General features: G+C 44.3%; 1 pseudogene; it reads right to left on the bottom strand.

Annotated features, from left to right (window-relative positions):
- Nucleotides 1-2,123: 2,123 nt before the first annotated feature.
- On the bottom strand, nt 2,124-4,658 carry LOC116570013 (annotated as a pseudogene).
- Nucleotides 4,659-5,739: the final 1,081 nt, after the last annotated feature.

The raw sequence follows: 5,739 nt of genomic DNA, 5'->3' as shown, positions 1-5,739 counted from the left end.
ATCAGCTGGGTATAGGCAAGTGATAGAGTAGCAGAGCACATAATCAGAACTTTTAGAAGTAAGCTCCAGTGAGGGATGTCCCTGTCTGAAAGATGCCTTGGTGCCAAATCAGGCAGAATCCTAAGAGGGGCAGTGTGGTCTCAGGATCCCCAGGATCACAGAAAGAACAGGGGTGCCTGAGTGTGGCAGAGTTCCTAGGCATCAGAGCCTTCAAGACACAGGTACATGGAAAATATCCCAAAATGGGAGCATGTCCTCTAAGATCCTTAGTACTGCCTTTTCCAATAGTTGAGTGACCCATTCTCTCTGATGTTCAAGTTATGAGAATTAAATTTGAAATGATGGATGTGCTATATTAAATGTATTAACAAGAACAGAAATTAAACCTTGCAACCTGTAGGGTTCCCTTCTCTATAATGTTGGCTAGGTCTACAGAAGCTGAAGGATACCTCTACACACCTATGGTCTGGGAGCTAGGGCAAAAGAGAGAGACTATGGTAGAGCCGGATGAGCCATATTATACCAGCTTCCCTCCCCGACACCAGTTTGAATACTGGTAAGTCAGGTGGTTCTCAGGGTTTATTTTACTTAACCATTCAGGATAAACCCAAACTAGCTTGACCTCTCTAGGTCACCTTTCCTTCCTTCCTTTGGATGCTCCAGTCTCTTTGATGGTTACATACTAGGTGCCACTTCGTTTAGCCATTAAGCAATTTTGACCTTGATGACTTGGACATGAATGAGGACAAAGATCCACTTGGCATGTTTGGAGACTTTTGTGCCAGAAAACTGAAGAAGTTGTCCAAGAAGAAACCCTTGCATTAGGAAGACTTCTGAGAAGATTCCAATCATCCTCACTTGTGGTGTTCACACCCTTGTGTAATTACATCTCCCCTTAAGCATAGGCTGGACTTAGTGATTTGCCTCTGAGTGATAGAATAAAGGAAAGGTAATAGAATGTTATTTCCATTACTGGTTTCCAAAAGATTGTAACTTCTATCTTGTTTGCAAACTCTCTCCTTGCTTTGATGAAATAAGCTGCCATGCTAGAGAAGCCCACGTGATAAGGAGCCCCATCCAAGAGCCAGCAAGGCACTGAGGATCTCATTCCAACAGAATCTGAGGAACTGCATCCTGCCAGCAACTATGTGACTGAGTACAGGAGTTGGTCCTTCCCTAGTCAAGCCTCCAGTGAGAATGTAGTAGCCTCAGCTGACACCTTAAATGCAACCTTGAAGCAGAGAATCCAGGTAGGCCTCACCCAAATTTCTGGCCCACAAAAGCCATGAGATAATAAGTATGTATTTTTTTAACACAATAAATTTTGGAATATCCATTACATAGCAATAGATAATTAAGGTACCCCTCAATTACTGTAACCTTGGGGTAAAATGTTGCATGTCTCAGAAGGCAGGCATCATATAGGAGGACAATGTCCCTGGTAACATCCCTGAGGGCACTGTCTTCATGCTCAAAGACTATCCCATATATTCACATGTTGAAATGGTATCATTGGGCCTGAGTAGCCCCCAGGAGGTGAGGCCTAGCTGACACAGTATCCTACCTGACAAATAGTTTGGAAGCAGAAGAAAGAGAGTTTAAATCAAGTTCTAGACTTTAAGTGTTTTTTTCACTATTTGTAAAGGCCTGAAGGTTTTCAGAGTAAGCACGCTATACTTTTTATGAAAAAAAAATAAATATTTTATTTAAAGATTTTTATTTATTTATTTGACAGAGACAAGTAGGTAGAGAGGCAGGCAAAGAGAAAGAGGAGGAATCAGGCTCGCTGCTGAGCAGAGAGGCTGATGTGGGGCTTGATCCCAGGACCCTGAGATCATAACCTGAGCCAAAGACACAGGCTTAACCCATTGAGCCACCCAGTAACCCCCCAAAATGTAAATGTTTTAAATGGAGAACATCAGAGCAGAACCAAATAAAGAACCCCAGGATAAAACTGAGAAGGCCACTGTCAGGCTTTCTACAAGGGGCTGGTGCCCTTGTAGGACCCAAAAGTGTTAACTACTAAGAGTTGAATGCACTGCTTCCTTTCCCTGAGCACAAGCCCCAGCCCCAGTCCCAGTGCAGCACACAGAAGAAACTCTTTATTATAAGAAACATTTATTGAGGAGGATTAATATTCTTGGTTGTGCTGAAGGTTGTTCTCATCAGAGGATATATTGTCATGAAAATTGTGAAGCTTTCTCAATAAGGACTGAATGATTTCCTTAGAGAAATTTTTCTCCCTGGAAGTGCTGGAGAAGCATTTTCTGCCTGAGTAGATGAGTCAAATCACTAAACACAATACTTTCATCAGGGTCACCCCTGGTGGCCCAAAGGAACTGGCATACTTCATGCACAAAGGTGGGGCATGGATGAGACACACACTCCCCAGAGGGCAAAGACGGGGGTTGACCCTGGCTTAATAGTTGATCCTTGAAAACTTCAGCTTACTGGGGATGTCTGAACATCTGTTGTGTCTCTGTTGTGTCTGACACTTGTAAGACGGTTCTGGTTAGCACAGGCAGCTTCTTGGCTGCTGGATGTGAAACTTGCCGGTTTCTTTTGTTGTGGGTCAGAGAGAGCCCAGTAGTTGGAGGGAGGTCTCTTGTCAGACCTGTAGTTCCTCCTGCTGCTGGCTTAACTCTGAGGCCTCAGATCCATACATATGTGTCAGCTTCTCTTCTAGGACATTCCCAGAGGAAGTGAGCTGGTGAGCTTCAGGATGCTGATCACTCCCAAAAGCAGCTACGCTTTCAACTGGGTCTTGGTGCTGCAATAAGGTGGACATGAACTTGGTTTTTTGAGGGGGGACATTCTTGATGCCATGTGATTTTTTTCTTGGAATTTATCCACTGAGAAAATTGCCTTATTTTTTTCTGAAGTAACTCTCAAGAGGAAACTATTCGTTCTGTGACAGAGTTGAGGAAGCACCTCTCTTAATGTTCTGTCCTCAGCATGGTGGCTCTCCTCTCTGCCTGCAGATGTCCCTACTCCTGAGTCCTCACTTCTGCATTTTCTTCCTTTGGGATCCTGAGGTCTCACTTTCTTTGCACTTTCACTTTGTGAGAAATTCATAGGCTGGCCCTTACAGAAGGCCAGCTTCGAGTCCAAGGACTCCTGCTGTTCTGTGCTCATTGTGCTGTTCTTCAGTTGGACATGCAGCACCTGGGATGCTTTCATGTCCCCGCTGCACACACTCTGGGACTGAGTCAAGGAAGGCTTGGAAATCAAGCTATCTGAAGTAGGAGGCATGTCAGTGGGACATCCTTGAGCTTGGTTATGCTCCTCACTCTCCAGTTTAAACTTTCACTCACTCAGGATCTGTCTTTTCAGGTCTGATATTTAAGAATCTTGGGGAACCTGTATTTTTGGTGAGGGGTGTTCCATGGTCAGGGCAGTTTCTATCTTGCTCATGTTGACATTTATCATTTTGGAGCTTCCCAACTCACTGGTTGTCAAGGTGTCCCAAGATTGGGGTTGAAGAGTACAGAGCTCCTTGGTGTCAAATATATCCCTGAATAGGTTGGACATGGCAAAATGTTCTAAATTCTTCTCCACCATCACTTTACCCTATTCCATTTCTACTCTTTTACTGGAACTCACATTCTCATGCATGGACTCAGGCCCAGCCCCAGCTTGCCTTGTGGGTTCCTCTGGGCCACAGTGTATTGTCTTGTACAGTCTCACTGGATCGCACTTGAGCTCTGATGCTGTGTTTAAGGGGCTGAAAAGTCTGGCTGCCCCACTCAGCTATCTGGATATACTCTGCAGTCTTATGATCAGTTTCAGAGTGTGATGCCTTCAGGCCCCCCTGTTCTTCACTGATCACAGATGACATAGAGGGAATAATCCACAGTGGGGACTGACTTTATTGTTCTCACCTTGTTTCCCAAATAAGGTTTAGAGCTTCCCTCAAGGGGTTTAAAAAACTCAGCTTTGGAATCCACTCCAGAAATATACATAACTGAGGAGGGAAAGTCAAATTTGGGGAGAGGCCATGTTTTGGCTTCTCTCAACATATAGAATTTTATGGATTCAAGAACCCTGACGGATAGACCCCACCTCTGCCTCATGCGAAATCTAATAATATGGGCCTCTAGCACCTGTTGTGTACTGGGATCAAGAAAAGAATGCTCAAGAGTGGTGCCCTGGCAGTAAACCCTACCCACCATTGTCTTTTTAGAATCTGTGTTTTCTGTAGTAGTCTGGGAACTCCCAGAGAAAGGCAGTGTATTGTCATCAGACAGCCACGAATAACACACACCTATAGGAATCCTACCCACAGGGATCTGCCAAAACTTCTTGCTCACATGTAAACTAAGAATGCTTTTCATTTGATTCTGGTCTGTGTCCTTCCTTGAGACACTTAATAATTCATTCCCTGAGTGATTCCTTGAATGATACATACAGTTACTTGTCTCCAAGGCAGCCCTCACACCCTTCAGTAGGAAGCATTCTGAGACCCTTTGTGGGCTGTCTTCTGAACTCTTCTCTAGGATATACCCAAGATTCCTCCTCATATCCTACCTTAGCTGGAATTTTGTTTGGACCCTGCTATCTGGAGATGACTTCTCAGGACCAGGTTTCATTGAGATGGAAATTGATTTAGATTGAATCACAGTTAAAGAGCAGTCTGGCAGTGGTAAAACAGACGGCATTGGTGGTGCATGATGACAAGCAAATGAATCAGTGGGATTCCTTGTCTGAGACAGATTTGGTAAGAGGTTGATACCCTGTGAAATGGTGGGGTCAAGAGCAGAGATGGTATTCAGAGGTAAAGTGGCCTCTGGTTGTCTGAGCATCATATGGTAGGAAAGAAGTCAAAGGAAAGGGTAGAGGTATGGAAAGGTTCCCTGGGAATAAAGAATCCTAGGCTTTTGGCTCTAGTGACAGGGAGTGCCCAGGGGAGAGAGAAAGAAAAAGTCAGTTAAAGCGGTTATTGGGTTAGGTAAGAAGATGGATGGGGTTTGGGGGAAAGGCTCAGACAAAGAGGCTGGTATTAGGTCTCCTAGAGCAACTGTAGAGAAGTCAAGAGATGAAATGAATGATGAGTAAGTCACAGGAGCTGTAAAACCAAGGGGATCAGAGAAGGAGGTGAATCTTCTGGCGCCTCTGGGAACAGTAGCCAATTCACCTCAGCAGTTGTGCTGTTACACACCCCACAGAAGGGGTCTGGACATAACAGTTGATGAAAGTGGATGGTATCATGACGCCAGCCTAGGGGGCTGTGGGAGACAGGAGGTAAAAAACTGAAACCAGGACCAGAACAAACATATGTGACCCTGGCTGGTCTGGCAAAGGTTGCCCCCCACCCACCAACATCCCCAAGACTTTCAAATTCTAACTCTAAGAATTTTCCATCCCATCTCTATTCCAGGCTTCCTTGAGGCCCTAGAAATACATAAACTCTGCTTAAAGAGGAGTACAGGAAAGAAGGTAATATTTCCTCACTTTTACAGTAGAGAAAGCACCTTTATTGCCTCCCCTCCTTCTGACATGTTCTCCACTCTGGGAAATCAGGAGAATGATGAAGATAGAAGCAAGAGATCTTATAAAATCCTGAATAGAGTGTCTGTTAAAGATATCCTTGGTAGATTGGACTTGGAGAGCTCTAAGAATTAGGATGCAAGGTTTCCTGGTGAATGATAATAATAAGACTTACATTATTTGATCATTCACAATGGGCTTTTGTGTGTATTATCTATCCCATGCGATACTGAAAACCACCTTATGTGGAAC

The sequence above is a fragment of the Mustela erminea genome, chromosome 12 (assembly GCF_009829155.1).
Source record: "Mustela erminea isolate mMusErm1 chromosome 12, mMusErm1.Pri, whole genome shotgun sequence".
Taxonomy (NCBI): Eukaryota; Metazoa; Chordata; class Mammalia; order Carnivora; family Mustelidae; genus Mustela; species Mustela erminea.
The sequence above is the reverse complement of the archived record's forward strand: the minus strand, read 5'-3'. Positions and strand labels throughout refer to the sequence as shown.